Genomic DNA, 18,762 nt, shown 5'->3' on the forward strand with positions numbered 1-18,762 from the left:
ACTCATTTCTAGAGGCAAGTTCTCATCCCATCCAATTTTGAGTTTCCATGCATCTTGCATAAGCATTTTACCCTTTATGGTAATTGGTGAGACGAGTCCTAGAGGATCAAAACATTGTGATACCTCTGACAGTAAACTACGTTTAGTGAGTGTACTGCATGATTTATTGTTTATCCTTTTGAGACTCAAAGTATCTTCCTGTGTGTTCCAATTAAGTCCCAGCATATTGTTGCAATCAGGAATTTCAGTTTCAGGGAAATCTTCTTTGATAAGTTCCCTTAATTGCTTTGAATTTGTATTCCACATCCTTAGAGGCATATTTGCTTCTTTCATCTCCTTGTTAGCTTCTCTGTATAAGGATTTCAAATCCTCCTCTTTATTCACAGTACCTTGAAGATTGTCCACATAGAAACTTTTCTTTAAGATTTCTTTGAAGGGACTTTCAGATTTCTTCAAATGTGTATTTAGAGTAGCTTCTAGTAAGAATGGAGAGGATGTTGCACCAAACAATACTGATTTGAAACGATAAGTTTTCACAGGACTTTGAGGATCATGTGGATTTTCAGGCCATAAGAATCGAGTATAATCTCTATCTATTTCTTGTAGTCCTACTCTTAAGAAAGCTTTGGAAATATCAGCCTTGTAGGCATATGGGTTTGTGCGAAATTTCATAAGCACGTATCCAAGCTTCTCAGTTAGTGAGGGTCCGGTCATCAGACAGTCATTAAGACTTGCTACATCTTTATTTGCACGTGCGCTGCAATTATATACAACACGTAGTGGAGTGGTTTCATAATCTTTTCTGACTCCATGGTGCGGGAGACAATGAGCTTCTGGTGGTGTGGGTGATGGATTGGTTGTGAGTTTGATGGACTGGTGGGGAGGGTGAAGGACTATGCTTCCGGATGTCTGGTTGTGAGGGTGATGGGCTGGTGGTGAGGGTGATGGGCTGGTGGTGAGGGTGATGGACTGACTGTGAGGGTGATGGACTGGTGGTGGACTGGTGGGGAGGGTGAAGGACTGTGTTTCCAGAAGTTCATCAGTGTCCTCTCAGATGAACTCCCTTCCACACTTCCCTTGCTGGTGATGGACTGGTGGTGAGGGTGATGGACTGGTGGTGAGGGTGATGGACTGGTGGTGAGGGTGATGGAGTGGTGGTGAGAGTGATGAACTAGTGGTGTGGGTGATGGACTGGTGGTGAGGGTGATGGCCTGGTGGTGAGGGTGATGGACTAGTGGTGGTGAGGGTGATGGACTGGTGGTGAGGTGAGGTGGACTTGTGGTGAGGGTGATGGACTGGTGGTGAGGGTGATGGACTGGTGGTGAGGGTGATGGACTGGTGGTGTGGGTGATGGACTGGTGGTGAGGGTGATGGACTGGTGGTGAGGGTGATTGACTGGTGGTGTAGGTGATAGACTGTTGGGGAGGGTGAAGGACTGTGTTTTCAGAAGTCCATCTGTGTCCTCTCAGATGAACTCCCTAACTTCCCTTGCTGGTGATGGTGGTGTGGTGAGTGTGATAGACTGGTGGTGAGGGTGATGGACTGGTGATGAGGGTGATGGACTCGTGGTGAGTGTGATGGACTCTTGATGAGGGTGATGGACTGACGGTGAGGGTGATGGACTGGTGATGGACTGGTGGGGAGGGCGAAGGACTAACGGTGAGGATGATGGACTGGTGGTGGACTGGTGGTGGACTGGTGGGGAGGGTGAAGGACTGTGTTTCCAGATGTCCATCTGTGTCCCCTCAGATGAACTCCCTCACTTCCCTTGCTGGTGATGGTGGTGTGGTGAGTGTGATAGACTGGTGGTGAGGGTGATGGACTGGTGATGAGGGTGATGGACTCGTGGTGAGGGTGATGGACTCGTGGTGAGGGTGATGGACTGACGGTGAGGGTGATGGACTGGTGGTGAAGGTGATTGACTGGTGGTGAGGGTGATGGACTGGTGGTGAGTTTCTTGGACTAGTGGTGAGGGTGATGGACTGGTGATGAGGGTGATGGACTCGTGGTGAGGGTGATGGACTGGTGGTGAGGGTGATATACTGGTGGTGAGGGTGATGGACTGACGGTGAGGGTGATGGACTGGTGGTGAAGGTGATGGACTGTTGATGAGGGTGATGGACTGGTGGGGAGGGTGATGGACTGGTGGGGAGGGTGATGGTCTGGTGGTGAGGGTGATGGGCTGGTGGTGAGGGTGATGGTCTGGTGGTGAGGGTCATGGACTTTTGGGGAGGGTGAAGGACTGGTGGTGAGGGTGAAGGACTGGTGGTGAGGATCATAGACTGGTGGTGAGGGTGATGGACTGGTGGTGAGGGTGATGGACTGGTGGGGAGGGTGATGGTCTGGTGGTGAGGGTGATGGACTGACGGTGAGGGTGATGGACTGGTGGTGAGGGTGATCGACTAGTGGGGAGGGTGATGGACTGGTAGTGTGGGTGATGGACTGGTGGTGTTGGTGATGGACTGGCGGTGAGGGTGATGGACTGGCGGGGAGGGTGATGGACTGTGTTTCCAGAAGTCCATCTGTGTCCCCTCGGATGAACTCCCTCCTTCACTTCCGTTGCTGATGATGGTGTTGTGGTGAGGGTGAAGGACTGATGGTGAGGGTGATGGGCTGATTTTCACGGTGATGGGCTGGTGGTGAGGGTGATGGACTAGTGGTGAGGGTGATGGACTGTTGGTGAGGGTGATGGACTGGTGGTGAGGGTGATGGATTGATGGTGAGAGTGATGGACTGGAAGTGATGGTAATGGACTGGCGGTGATGGTGATGGACTGGTAGTGTGGTGATGGACTGGTGGTGAAGGTGATGGACTGGTGGTGAGGGTGATGGACTGGTGGTGAGGGTGATGGACTGGTGGTGTGGGTGATGGACTGGTGGTGAGGGTGATGGACTGGTGGTGAGTGTGATGGACTGGTGGTGTTGTGGTGAGGGTGAAGGACTGGTGGTGAGGGTCATGGACTGGTGGTGAGGACGATGGACTGTTGGTGAGGATGATGGACTGGTGGTGAGGGTGATGGACTGTGTTTCCCTAAGTCCATCTCCGTCCCCTATGAACTCCCTCGCTTCCCTTGCTGGTGATGGAGTTGTGGTGAGGGTGAAGGACTGGTGGTGAGGGTCATGGACTGGTGGGTAGGATGAAGGACTGGTGGGGAGGATGAAGGACTGGTGGTGAGGGTGATGGACTGGTGGTGAGGGTGAAGGACTGTGTTTCCAGAAGTCCATCTGTGTCCCCTCAGATGAACTCCCTTCCACACTTCCCTTGCTGGTGATGGACTGGTGGTGAGGGTGATGGACTGGTGGTGAGGGTGATGGACTGGTCGTGAGGGTGATGGACTGACGGTGAGGGTGATGGACTGGTGGGGAGGATGAAGGACTGTGTTTCCAGAAGTCCATCTGGGTCCTTTCAGATGTACTCCCTTCCACACTTCCCTTGCTGGTGATTGACTGGTGGTGAGGGTGATGGACTGACGGTGAGGGTGATGAACCGGTGGTGAGGGTGATTTACTGGTGGTGAGGGTGATGGACTGGTGGTGAGGGTGATGGACTGGTGGTGAGGGTGATGGACTGGTGGTGAGGGTGATGGACTGGTGGTGAGGGTGATGGACTGGTGGTGAGGGTGATGGACTGGTGGTGAGGGTGATGGACTGGTGGTGAGGGTGATGGACTGGTGGTGAGGGTGATGGACTGGAGGTGAGAGTGATGGACTGGTGGTGAGGGTGATGGACTGGTGGTGAGGGTGATGGACTGGTGGTGAGGGTGATGGACTGGTGGTGAGGGTGATGGACTGGTGGTGAGGGTGATGGACTGGTGGTGAGGGTGATGGACTGGTGGTGAGGGTGATGGACTGTGGTTAGGGTGATGGGCTGGTGGTGAGGGTGATGGACTGGTGGTGAGGGTGATGGACTGGTGGTGAGGGTGATGGACTGGTGGGGAGGGTGATGGACTGGTGGTGAGGGTGATGGACTGGTGGTGAGGGTGATGGACTGGTGGTGAGGGTGATGGACTGGTGGGGAGGGTGAAGGACTGTGTTTCCAGAAGTCCATCTGTGTCCCCTCAGATGAACTCCCTTCCACACTTCCCTTGTTGGTGATGGACTGGTGGTGAGTGTGATGGACTGACGGTGATGGTGATGGTCTGGTGTGAGGGGATGGAGGGTGATGGACTGGTGGGTGAGGGTGATGGACTGGTGGTGAGGGTGATGGACTGGTGGGGAGGGTGAAGGACTGTGTTTCCAGAAGTCCATCTGTGTCCCCTCAGATGAACTCCCTTCCACACTTCCCTTGCTGGTGATGGACTGGTGGTGAGGGTGATGGACTGGTGGTGAGGGTGATGGACTGGTGGTGAGGGTGATGGACTGGTGGTGAGGGTGATGGACTGGTGGTGAGGGTGATGGACTGGTGGTGAGGGTGATGGACTGGTGGTGAGGGTGATGGACTGGTGGTGAGGGTGATGGACTGGTGGTGAGGGTGATGGACTGGTGGTGAGGGTGATGGACTGGTGGTGAGGGTGATGGACTGGTGGTGAGGGTGATGGACTGGTGGTGAGAAGTGATGGACTGGTGGTGAGGGTGATCCTTTGTTGGTGAGACTGGTGGTGAGGGTGATGGACTGGTGGTGAGGGTGATGGACTGATGGTGAGGGTGATGGACTGGTGGTGAGGGTGATGGACTGGTGGTGAGGGTGATGGACTGGTGGTGAGGGTGATGGACTGGTGGTGAGGGTGATGGACTGGTGGTGAGGGTGATGGACTGGTGGTGAGGGTGATGGACTGGTGGGGAGGGTGAAGGACTGTGTTTCCAGAAGTCCATCTGTGTCCCCTCAGATGAACTCCCTTCCACACTTCCCTTGCTGGTGATGGACTGGTGGTGAGGGTGATGGACTGGTGGTGAGGGTGATGGACTGGTGGTGAGGGTGATGGACTGGTGGGGAGGGTGAAGGACTTTTGGTGAGGGTGATGGTCTGGTGGTGAGAGTGATGGACTGGGGGTGAGGGTGATGGACTGATGGTGAGGGTGATGGACTGGTGGTGAGGGTGATGGACTGGTGGTGAGGGTGATGGTCTGGTGGTGAGTGTGATGGTCTGGTGATGAGAGTGATGGACTGGTGGTGAGGGTGATGGACTAGTGGTGAGAGCGATGAACTGGTGGTGAGGGTGAAGGACAGGCGGTGAGGGTGATGGACTAGTGGTGAGGGTGATGGACTGGTGGTAAGGGTGATGGACTGGTGGTGAGGGTGATGGACTGGTGGTGAGGGTGATGGACTGGTGGTGAGGGTGATGGACTGGTGGTGAGGGTGATGGACTGGTGGTGAGGGTGATGGACTGGTGTTGAGGGTGGACTGGTGGTGAGGGTGGACTGGTGGTGAGGGTGATGGACTGGTGGTGAGGGTGATGGACTGGTGGTGAGGGTGATGGACTGGTGGTGAGGGTGATGGACTGGTGGTGAGGGTGATGGACTGGTGGTGAGGGTGGTGGAGTGGTGGTGAGGGTGATGGACTGGTGGTGAGGGTGATGGACTGGTGGTGAGGGTGATGGACTGGTGGTGAGGGTGATGGACTGGTGGTGAGGGTGATGGACTGGTGGTGAGGGTGATGGACTGGTGGTGAGGGTGATGGACTGGTGGTGAAGGTGATGGACTGGTGGTGAGGGTGATGGACTGGTAGTGAGGGTGATGGACTGGTAGTGAGGGTGATGGACTGGTGGTGAGGGTGATGGACTGGTGGTGATGGTGATGGACTGGTGGTGAGGGTGATGGACTGGTGGTGAGGGTGATGGACTGGTGGTGAGGGTGATGGACTGGTGGTGAGGGTGATGGACTGGTGGTGAGGGTGATGGACTGGTGATGAGGGTGATGGACTGGTGGTGTGGATGATGGACTGTTGGTGAGGGTGATGGACTGGTGGGGAGGGTGAAGGACTGTGTTTCCAGAAGTCCATCTGTGTCCCCTCAGATGAACTCCCTTCCACACTTCCCTTGCTGGTGATGGACTGGTGGTGAGGGTGATGGACTGGTGGTGAGGGTGATGGACTGGTGGTGAGGGTGATGGACTGGTGGTGAGGGTGATGGACTGGTGGTGAGGGTGATGGACTGGTGGTGAGGGTGATGGACTGGTGGTGAGGGTGATGGACTGGTGGTGAGGGTGATGGACTGGTGGTGAGGGTGATGGACTGGTGGTGAGGGTGATGGACTGGTGGTGAGGGTGATGGACTGGTGGTGAGGGTGATGGACTGGTGGGGAGGGTGAAGGACTGTGTTTCCAGAAGTCCATCTGTGTCCCCTCAGATGAACTCCCTTCCACACTTCCCTTGCTGGTGATGGACTGGTGGTGGTGAGACTGGTGATGAGGGGATGGTCTGGTGGTGAGGGTGATGGACTGGTGGTGAGGGTGATGGACTGACGGTGAGGGTGATGGACTGGTGGTGAGGGTGAAGAATGGTGGTGTGTTTCCAGAAGTCCATCTGTGTCCCCTCAGATGAACTCCCTTCCACACTTCCCTTGCTGGTGATGGACTGGTGGTGAGGGTGATGGACTGGTGGTGAGGGTGATGGACTAGTGGTGGTGATGGACTGGTAGTGAGGATGATGGACTGGTGGTGAGGGTGATGGACTGGTAGTGAGGGTGATGGACTGGTAGTGAGGGTGATGGACTGGTGGTGAGGGTGACACTTGGTGAGGGTGATGGACTGGTGGTGAGGGTGATGGACTGGTGGTGAGGGTGGACTGGTGGTGAGGGTGATGGACTAGTGGTGAGGGGTGATGGACTGGTGGTGAGGGTGATGGACTGGTTGGGAGGGTGATGGACTGTGTTTCCAGGTGATCTGTGTCCCCTCAGATGAACTCCCTTGGACTGGTGGTGAGGGTGATGGACTGGTGGTGAGGGTGATGGACTAGTGGTGAGGGTGATGGAGTGGTGAGGGTGATGGACTGGTGGGAGGGTGAGGGTGAAGGACTGTGTTTCCAGAAGTCCATCTGTGTCCCCTCAGATGAACTCCCTTCCACACTTCCCTTGCTGGTGATGGACTGGTGAGGAGGGTGATCGTCTGGTGGTGAGGGTGATGGACTGGTGGTGAGGGTGATGGACTGGTGGTGAGGGTGATGGACTGGTGGGAGGGTGAAGGACTGTGTTTCCAGAAGTCCATCTGTGTCCCCTCAGATGAACTCCCTTCCACACTTCCCTTGCTGGTGATGGACTGGTGGTGAGGGTGATGAATTGGGAGTGAGGGTGATGGACATGTGGTGAGGGTGATGGACTGGTGGTGAGGGTCATGGACTGGTGGTGAGCGTGAAGGACTGGTGGTGAGGATGATAGACTGGTGGTGAGGGTGATGGACTGGTGGTGAGGGTGATGGACTGGTGGGGAGGGTGAAGGACTGTGTTTCCAGAAGTCCATCTGTGTCCCCTCAGATGAACTCCCTTCCACACTTCCCTTGCTGGTGATGGACTGGTGGTGAGGGCGATGGTCTGGTATGAGGGTGATGGACTGGTGGTGAGGGTGATAGACTGGCGGGGAGGGTGATGGCCTGGTGGTGAGGGTGATGGACTGGTGGGGAGAGTGAAGGACTGTGTTTCCAGAAGTCCATCTGTGTCCCCTCAGATGAACTCAATTCCACACTTCCCTTGCTGGTGATGGACTGGTGGTGAGGGTGATGGACTGGTGGTGAGGATGATAGACTGGTGGTGAGGGTGATGGACTGGTGGTGAGGGCGATGTGAGGGTGAAGGAATGGTGGTGAGGGTGATGGACTGGTGGTGAGGGTGATGGGCTGGTGGTGATGGTTATGGACTGGTGGTGATGGACTGGTGGTGGTGGTGGGTGTGTGTGTGTGTGTGTGTGTGTGTGTGTTTGTTTGCTTTCCCTAGTTCCATGTCTCCAGAAGTCCATCTGCGGGCCCTCAGATGAACTTCCTTCCTCACTTCCCCAGGTTCAGCAGGTGTTGGCCCCTCCCCAGTGACCTTGCTGGGTGGTAACTTGGTCTTGTCTAGCTGGTCTACTGCCGAGACTGTCCAGGTGGGTGGAATTACAGGAGGGGACACACAGAAATCTGCGTCCTGTAATTACACCCACCAAGACAGCCTGGAACAGTAGACCAGCCAGACGAGACTGAGCTGCTACCCAACTCGGCCACCAAGCTGAGGTTACTGATATAAAATCTCGGGCTTCTATTTATGTTTCATAACGTGTTTATGCTAATTTCTTTTGTTTTTACTAACTTAGCTATATAATTGTTGTAATTCGTCCTCATGTCCACAAATATGCATATTTATGTAGCTTTGCATGTGGTCTATACACACACACACACACACACACACACACATACACACAGGTGAGTACAACTAGGTGAGTACACACACACACACACACACACACACACACACACACACACACACACACACACACAGGTGAGTACAACACACACACACACACACACACACACACACACACACAAACTTCAAGATACATAATACTTTCGTCACACTCTACGATACCTGTAAACTATAATTCCCACGTTTACGTTCATTATCTTATATTGTAACTCTTATGGCACTCAGGTGCACACATTACCATGCACATATCTACACTGTCTCACACGGATGTTAGAACTAAATTATATTGCACAGGCAATGATGGGCAGATATGGAAATTGTTAAGTATATATAGTAATAGAATTCTGAAAAAATGTGATTGACAGTGTAAATGTATATGCTTGCTTTAGTATAGTTTAGTATATATGTAGTATATAGTATAGTGTATATAGATATCCTTACACAAATAACCCGCACATAGAAGAGAGGAGCTACGACGACGCTTCGGTCCAGCTTGGACCATTTACAACGTTAGTGTGACTTTGTAAATGGTCCAAGTCGGGCCGAAACGTCGTCCTAAGCTCCTCTGTTCTATGTGCGGGTTATTTGTGAATCGTTTCAGTCACGGTATTATGCCTTTTTGTTATTTATAGATATCCTTAATTATATATGGGAATTTATAAAAAAGTGACAATTGACAAAAACTTACTTTAGATACAGCAAGAAATACACTTATGAATTATCTTATGGAAGATAAGAAGTAATCAGAAATAATTAAGAAAGTCTCACTTTCTAGTTTTCATGTCTTCACGTCTGTTATCTTCACGTCTGTTATCTTCACGTCTGTTATCTTCACGTCTGTTATCTTCACGTCTGTTATCTTCACATCTGTTATCTTCACGTCTGTTATCTTCACATCTGTTATCTTCACGTCTGTTATCTTCGTCTGTTATCTTCACGTCTGTTATCTTCACGTCTGTTATCTTCACATCTGTTATCTTCACGTCTGTTATCTTCACGTCTGTTATCTTCACGTCTGTTATCTTCACGTCTGTTATCTTCACGTCTGTTATCTTCACGTCTGTTATCTTCACGTCTGTTATCTTCACGTCATCTTCACGTCTGTTCATCTGTTATCTTCACGTCTGTTATCTTCGTCTGTTATCTTCACGTCTGTTATCTTCACGTCTGTTATCTTCGTCTGTTATCTTCGTCTGTTATCTTCACGTCTGTTATCTTCACGTCTGTTATCTTCACGTCTATCTTCACGTCTGTTATCTTCACGTCTATTATCTTCGTCTGTTATCTTCGTCTGTTATCTTCACGTCTGTTATCTTCACGTCTGTTATCTTCACGTCTGTTATCTTCACGTCTGTTATCTTCACGTCTGTTATCTTCACGTCTGTTATCTTCACGTCTGTTATCTTCACGTCTGTTATCTTCACGTCTGTTATCTTCACGTCTGTTATCTTCACGTCTGTTATCTTCACGTCTGTTATCTTCACGTCTGTTATCTTCACGTCTTTTTCCACTATTCTCGAGAAAATATTCACAGTCACAAAGACAAAAACAATAAAAATTTCTGTGAAGAAATTAAGGACAATTTTGAAGACTGGACGTCTTGACAAAAAGTATTTTAAGTGTTGATGCCACAACCTGGCTGCTGGAACTCTCTGTTATTGTTTCTGATTCTTTTATTATGTATTATAATGTTGCTCCACTGTCCTCGTATATTACTGTATTATTCTTGTATGTTCTTGTGCGGTACTTGTATATTGCTGAACACTTCTGTTGCTCGTTACTGTACGTTCCTTATGTTTCTTATGTGTTACTGTACTTTTCTTGTGTGTTACTGTACTGTTTTTATGTGTAACTGCACTTTCCTTGTGTGTTACTATATTGTTGTACTCTTCAGTGTTACTACTATGCTACTGAGAGTGACTTTTTGTGCGTTAATCTACTATTCTTTTCTATTACTACCCTGTTCTTGCATGTTACTGTACCTTTCTTTTATGATATTGTACTTATTGTATTGTTCTTGTGTGCTGCTGTTCCGTTTTTGCGTAAAACATTTTGCGTTCCTCTTGCTGACGTCAGCTCAAGATGCCACACTGTTGTTTACTACAAGAACTTCAATGTTTCCCACTGCACCTTCAACAACACTCTCTCTTACACTAACATTTATATCTCCCTCAAGCAGGTATTTTGCTCCACTAAAATTTACCAACACTTATAAACTTATAGAATATAACTGTAGAAAAATATCGTTAACAGAATATAGATAATTATGAAATGCTAATTAAATATTTGAAAACTTAAAAAAATAAATAAATATAATTTGCCAAGGAAATTAAATTTACCCTATTCATCATATAATAAATATATATATTATATATATATATATATATATATTTTTTTTTTTTTTTTTCAACAAGTCGGCCGTCTCCCACCGAGGCAGGGTGACCCAAAAAAGAAAGAAAATCCCCAAAAAGAAAATACTTTCATCATCATTCAACACTTTCACCACACTCACACATTATCACTGCTTTTGCAGAGGTGCTCAGAATACAACAGTTTAGAAGCATATACGTATAAAGATACACAACATATCCCTCCAAACTGCCAATATCCCAAACCCCTCCTTTAAAGTGCAGGCATTGTACTTCCCATTTCCAGGACTCAAGTCCGACTATATGAAAATAACCGGTTTCCCTGAATCCCTTCACTAAATATTACCCTGCTCACACTCCAACAGATCGTCAGGTCCCAAGTATCATTCGTCTCCATTCACTCCTATCTAACACGCTCATGCACGCTTGCTGGAAGTCCAAGCCCCTCGCCCACAAAACCTCCTTTACCCCCTCTTTCCAACCCTTTCGAGGACGACCCCTACCCCGCCTTCCTTCCCCTATAGATTTATATGCTTTCCATGTCATTCTACTTTGATCCATTCTCTCTAAATGACCAAACCACCTCAACAACCCCTCTTCTGCCCTCTGACTAATGCTTTTATTAACTCCACACCTTCTCCTAATTTCCACACTCCGAATTTTCTGCATAATATTTACACCACACATTGCCCTTAGACAGGACATCTCCACTGCCTCCAACCGTCTCCTCGCTGCTGCATTTACCACCCAAGCTTCACATCCATATAAGAGTGTTGGTACTACTATACTTTCATACATTCCCTTCTTTGCCTCCATAGATAACGTTTTTTGACTCCACATATACCTCAACGCACCACTCACCTTTTTTCCCTCATCAATTCTATGATTAACCTCATCCTTCATAAATCCATCCGCCGACACGTCAACTCCCAAGTATCTGAAAACATTCACTTCTTCCATACTCCTCCTCCCCAATTTGATATCCAATTTTTCTTTATCTAAATCATTTGATACCCTCATCACCTTACTCTTTTCTATGTTCACTTTCAACTTTCTACCTTTACACACATTCTCAAACTCATCCACTAACCTTTGCAATTTTTCTTTAGAATCTCCCATAAGCACAGTATCATCAGCAAAAAGTAACTGTGTCAATTCCCATTTTGAATTTGATTCCCCATAATTTAATCCCACCCCTCTCCCGAACACCCTAGCATTTACTTCTTTTACAACCCCATCTATAAATATATTAAACAACCATGGTGACATTACACATCCCTGTCTAAGACCTACTTTTACCGGGAAGTATTCTCCCTCTCTTCTACACACCCTAACCTGAGCCTCACTATCCTCATAAAAGCTCTTTACAGCATTTAGTAACTTACCACCTATTCCATATACTTGCAACATCTGCCACATTGCTCCTCTATCCACTCTATCATATGCCTTTTCTAAATCCATAAATGCAATAAAAACTTCCCTACCTTTATCTAAATACTGTTCACATATATGCTTCAATGTAAACACTTGATCTACACATCCCCTACCCACTCTGAAGCCTCCTTGCTCATCCGCAATCCTACATTCTGTCTTACCTCTAATTCTTTCAATTATAACCCTACCGTATACTTTTCCTGGTATACTCAGTAAACTTATTCCTCTATAATTTTTACAATCTCTTTTGTCCCCTTTCCCTTTATATAAAGGGACTATACATGCTCTCCGCCAATCCCTAGGTACCTTCCCCTCTTTCATACATTTATTAAACAAAAGTACCAACCACTCCAACACTATATCCCCCCCTGCTTTTAACATTTCTGTCATGATCCCATCAGTTCCAGCTGCTTTACCCCCTTTCATTCTACGTAATGCCTCACGTACCTCCACCACACTTACATTCTGCTCTTCTTCACTCCTAAAAGATGGTATACCTCCCTGGCCAGTGCATGAAATTACCGCCTCCCTTTCTTCCTCAACATTTAAAAGTTCCTCAAAATATTCTCGCCATCTACCTAATACCTCCCTCTCCCCATCTACTAACTCCCCTACTCTGTTTTTAACTGACAAATCCATACTTTCCCTAGGCTTTCTTAACTTGTTTAACTCACTCCAAAATTTTTTCTTATTTTCATTAAAATTTCTTGACAGTGCCTCTCCCACTCTTTCATCTGCTCTCCTTTTGCACTCTCTCACCACTCTCTTCACCTTTCTTTTACTCTCCATATACTCTGCTCTTCTTATAACACTTCTGCTTTGTAAAAACCTCTCATAAGCTACCTTTTTCTCTTTTATCACACCCTTTACTTCATCATTCCACCAATCACTCCTCTTTCCTCCTGCCCCCACCCTCCTATAACCACAAACTTCTGCCCCACATTCTAATACTGCATTTTTAAAACTATTCCAACCCTCTTCAACCCCCCCACTACTCATCTTTGCACTAGCCCACCTTTCTGCCAATAGTCGCTTATATCTCGCCCGAACTTCCTCCTCCCTTAGTTTATACACTTTCACCTCCCTCTTACTTGTTGTTGCCACCTTCCTCTTTTCCCATCTACCTCTTACTCTAACTGTAGCTACAACTAAATAATGATCCGATATATCAGTTGCCCCTCTATAAACATGTACATCCTGGAGCCTACCCATCAACCTTTTATCCACCAATACATAATCTAACAAACTACTTTCATTACGTGCTACATCATACCTTGTATATTTATTTATCCTCTTTTTCATAAAATATGTATTACTTATTACCAAATTTCTTTCTACACATAGCTCAATTAAAGGCTCCCCATTTACATTTACCCCTGGCACCCCAAATTTACCTACTACTCCCTCCATAACATTTTTACCCACTTTAGCATTGAAATCCCCAACCACCATTACTCTCACACTTGATTCAAAACTCCCCACGCATTCACTCAACATTTCCCAAAATCTCTCTCTCTCCTCTACACTTCTCTCTTCTCCAGGTGCATACACGCTTACTATAACCCACTTTTCACATCCAATCTTTATTTTACTCCACATAATCCTTGAATTTATACATTTGTAGTCCCTCTTTTCCTGCCATAGCTTATCCTTCAACATTATTGCTACTCCTTCTTTAGCTCTAACTCTATTTGAAACCCCTGACCTAATCCCATTTATTCCTCTCCATTGAAACTCTCCCACCCCCTTCAGCTTTGTTTCACTTAAAGCCAGGACATCCAGTTTCTTCTCATTCATAACATCCACAATCATCTCTTTCTTATCATTTGCACAACATCCACGCACATTCAGACTTCCCACTTTGACAATTTTCTTCTTCTTATTCTTTTTAGTAATCTTTACAGGAAAAGGGGTTACTAGCCCATTGTTCCCGGCATTTTAGTTGACTTTTACAACACGCATGGCTTACGGAGGAAAGATTCTTATTCCACTTCCCCATGGATATAAAAGGAAAAGTAATAAGACCAAGAACTATTAAGATAAAATCAAAGAAAACTCAGATGAGTGTGTATAAATAAACGTGTACATGTATGTGTAGTGTGACCTAAGTGTAAGTAGAAGTAGCAAGACGTACCTGTAATCTTGCATATTTATGAGACAGACAAAAGACACCAGCAATCCTACCATCATGTAAAACAATTACAGGCTTTCGTTTTACACTCACTTGGCAGGACGGTAGTACCTCCCTGGGTGGTTGCTGTCTACCAACCTACTACCTATATATATATATATATATATATATATATATATATATATATATATATATATATATATATATATATATATATATATATATATATATATATATATATATATATATATATATATATATATATATATATATATATAGGATGGGGTCCACCTCTGGTGTAAATTGTGGGACCCATAGCCTCAGAGAAGTGGATAAAAAGGCTTCAAGGAAGAATATTTGGATTTCTTCCTGAAGCCGTTTGAATATTCCACTTCCCCTACCACCCCATCTTTTAAACTATTTTTTTTTACCAATAGGAATATTTTATTACATAATATGGTACAGAAGATTTAAGAGATACATTGTTGATATAAAGGTGGCATATACGGTACATGTTGTTACGTGTGTATCACCGATTATAAGGCGAAAATCTCATCCAGCTCCTCAGAGCTGGGGCGTGTGCCCAAAATACAGCAGGCATTACCCCTTTGAACAGCCGCACTGAGCCGCTGGAACAGAAAACTAGCTGCCCTGGGATCCCTAGTTACCCTGATGAGTCTTTTTCCCAGCTCCTTAAGGAATTTAGATGCACTCTTTCCCCATGAGCCAAGGGTCTCTGAGCCTATGGGAACAAACATATAATGATGGGCAAGTTCTCCATATTTTCTAGACTTTTGGGACTCCCTGAAGCTGGCAGCTGCCCCTCCTTCCTCCCTGGTGTATTGGAGATAGGTATCAGCCAAGGTAGATGCACATGTATAGTCCCACACCACCTGCTTCCCATCTGTCCAGGCTTGAAGGGTGATACCATCTGGACGCTTCTGGCTGCCATCAGATCTGCATAGTTGGGGTGGCTCCCTTACTGCTGGGCATCCAGCTGTTGTGAGGCTCCTCTTGATAATGTTATTAACCTCCTCATGTCTTGCAATCTTTCCCTCGGATTTACGGCACACAAGACCATGGTACCCGAATCGGTCTGCTGCTTCACTGCCACAAATACACCTGTGTTCGGCGAGAATAGGGGCGGCAAGTCGAAGGGCAACACCGATGCGGATGGTCTGTGGGTCGAGGCGTGTGCCAAGGCTGGAGTTGGGAACAGCCAACAGAAAGTCCCCAGCATGAGGGGCTCTCACTGCCAGGAGGCGGGCTCTATCCTTCCCTGACACACTCTGAAGCATTGTTGAGGCTATATTTTCCACTATTGGACCATCCCAGTGCGATTGTTTGTAGTTGTTGGGGGGAGCAGGTCTGGTTTCTGAGCCCGTTAGATTATCCCAGATCATTGCTCCGTCAATGAATTTTTGGTCCTGGACTCCAATCTTGTCCCTAAGATGTTCAGGGAGAATCGCTGCTACAAGCTCTCTGGATGCAATACACGAGGACAGAAAAGCAGGTAACGCAATCTGTGATGACTTGCGGACACCAATGCCTCCTAGTCTGACTGGAAGTGTAGCTTGGTTCCACTGCCCGTCTTCTAGAGTAAGGTTAAGTACTTTCGTAAAAATCTGCCTCAGAATACTGTCATATTCGTGCAGTATAGGGTTATCATATGAAGGTGCACATCTTAGGAAATATGTCAACCTGGGCAGACTCAAGCACTTTGTGAGAAGGTACAAGGCATCGTGGGTGTCCAGATTGCCTATTCGTTGTTCCATTCTCCTTAACTCTTCCAATTTCTTCCTGAGAATTGTGTCAATGGCATTGCTTCCCAGAGGTGCTCCTAGCAAGACACTATTTGTGGGGGCAATGACTGCTGCTCCTGGTAGTTTTGATCTCACTGCATTTATCACTTGTTGACTGACTGAGATGATTTCACATTTGGATGGATTCAGGATGAGACCCATTTCCTGTCCCCGTGTCATTACCTGTGTAAGGTCATGTAGGAGGGACTCCTTTGTACCTGCTAGTGTGCCATCATCTAGGAACCAGATGTTTAGCTCGCTGGTCAGTCTGACTGTGATTTCCCTAACTGCTATACAGAAGAGAAATGGTGCAAGAGGATCTCCTTGTTGGACACCCTCCGATGATGTGATTTCATGCTCTCCAAAGAGAAGCATTGATTCCTTGCTATACCCAGCTGAAACAAAAGGGAAGAGACCAGGGAAATGTTCTTGTACTGCTGCTAATACCACGTCTCTTTTCAGGAGATTGAACGCATTCTTGAAATCTAATTTTACCACTGCATTGTCCTCAGGCAGGTTGTTGATATACGCCCTTGTTGCATGAACCGCTGCTTCACTTCCTTGAGAGACCCCAAAGCCAAGCTGGTTTGGTTGAAGCATCATGGCTGCCTGTGCACGAATACTTCGGACAGCAGCTTTGGATACGAGGCGGCGTAACGTGTTGCCTACTGCAATTGGCCGAATTCCTCCATCCTTCTTTTTAAGTGCACAAAGTGTTGCACCAAAAAAGAAAGGTCTAATTTCATCAGGAATCAGACCAGCCAAGGAATTGTTGACGAACCTTGTGATCTCTGAAAGCAGTGTCTCTGCAATTTCCCCAATAACTGGATTAACCATTTCCTTTAAATGCTGTGGCCTTATTCCAGTGTAACCCCCAGCAGAGCCAGATGGGAACGACATTATTGCTTTGTAAATGTCTGAGTCTTCCACAATCAATGGTTCCATAGTGGGGACAGAGGTGTTGGAACTGTTGGTGCCACTGGTTTCCCTGGCAGGGTGCTTTCCTCTAAGTGCTTCAGCCGTGTCAGCATCCCTGGGAGCAACTGTATCTTCACTGGTAATAATTCTGATTGCCCCCACTGTGTTGCCCTCTTCAATTTTCTTGCTCACCTGGACTCTGACTTTTTCACTGTCAGTAGAGTGAGTGGGGGTTCTGCCTCTCCCTTTTTTGTGTTGACGGGGAAGGCGAATGAGGTTATCAACTCTAGGAAAATCTCTTAAGGATTTAATTATCATTGAGGCTAGCCTCTTTCCCCTTCTTTCCGGCACAGCTAAGCAGACATTGCCAAAAAGTAGCAAGTTGTGCCATGCCTTGATGGTTGGTGGAGCATTTAAGATAGTGGAACCATCGTTTACTTTTTTCAGGAGGTCTGTAAGTTTCCCAGCTGCGTGTGGACGGGCTGCTTTGGGAATATGTGTGAGTGTCCTCGTACCTGTTGCTTTAATTGCTTCCAAGAGATTGTCTGATGAGATGAAATCTGTTGGAGTGGGTTCAGGTGCCTGAGGTGGCTCTGGATCATCACTTTCCACAGGAGGACATCCTGAACCAGGGCAACTACCGTGTTTGCGGAGGAAACCATTAGAGTTGAGACAACGAAGCTGTAAGCATGACCGACACTTGCCTCTCCTAGTATTGCCAGCCGTGCCATTTCCCTGGCTGCTTGCTTCCTCCTGGTTGGCATCCATCTGCTAGACTAGACAATAGGAGTGGAATATGACATGCTGGGTGGGTATGGTGCGTGGAAGGTAGTGAACTTGACCGTGGTGGCCTGGTGGAGTTTGAGGGGCTGGGAGGGGAAGGGGAAAACTTCCCCTGGGAATTAGGTGGGGGAGGCGCAGGTTAGTGGGGTTATCCCGGGGAGTACAATACACATGGACTTGCACACTATATATTGTTCACACTGTCTTACAATACACATAACTTTATTTGTTTCCCATGTACACTATGAACAATGTGGGTATGGGCACTGCTGAACCAATGTGTTCACTCACCATCTAGTTACACATCCCACCTCTTCCACCCACCCCCGTGACGTGGGGGTGGATGCACTGACTGGTCACTCCCTCGTTAACATTAATTTCACATTGTTTTTCCATAACATATGCCTCTAAATAGTCCATGCATCGACACAATCATTTCCAAGTTAACTGGAAGCATGGTGCATGGTGCTGGATATAAATGTTTATATAAGAGCTTTTCGAGGTTTGTATGTACGATAATCTTGGCCGGTACTCATACACAGTGTAGGCCTTATACTCCCCCACCCCTCCACTGGCCGTCTTCCTCACTACCACCACTCACCAACATTCACAAACTGCACAACACTTCCACAATTTACCTTGAAACGGTGCACTGAAATGTCTTCTCGCTTCACTGGAATCTTTCCAGAGTATTCACAATAAGTCCTGTTGAGTCTTAACCTGGTCAGCCTCGTTGATCCGGAGTTATAATTGAAAATCCCGCAGCTAGCCCGCCACACGTCTTACCATGCCAGCGCATGGCAAATATATAATATATATATATATATATATATATATATATATATACGTATATATATATATACGTATATACGTATATATATAAGAACATAAGAACATAAGAACGAAGGAACACTGCAGAAGGCCTACTGGCCCATGCGAGGCAGGTCCAAGTCCCTACCGGCTTAAGCCAATGCACCCAACCTAGTCAGGTCAGGTCACATTGAC

Source organism: Cherax quadricarinatus, unplaced genomic scaffold (genome assembly GCF_038502225.1).
Source record: "Cherax quadricarinatus isolate ZL_2023a unplaced genomic scaffold, ASM3850222v1 Contig762, whole genome shotgun sequence".
NCBI classification, from domain to species: domain Eukaryota; kingdom Metazoa; phylum Arthropoda; class Malacostraca; order Decapoda; family Parastacidae; genus Cherax; species Cherax quadricarinatus.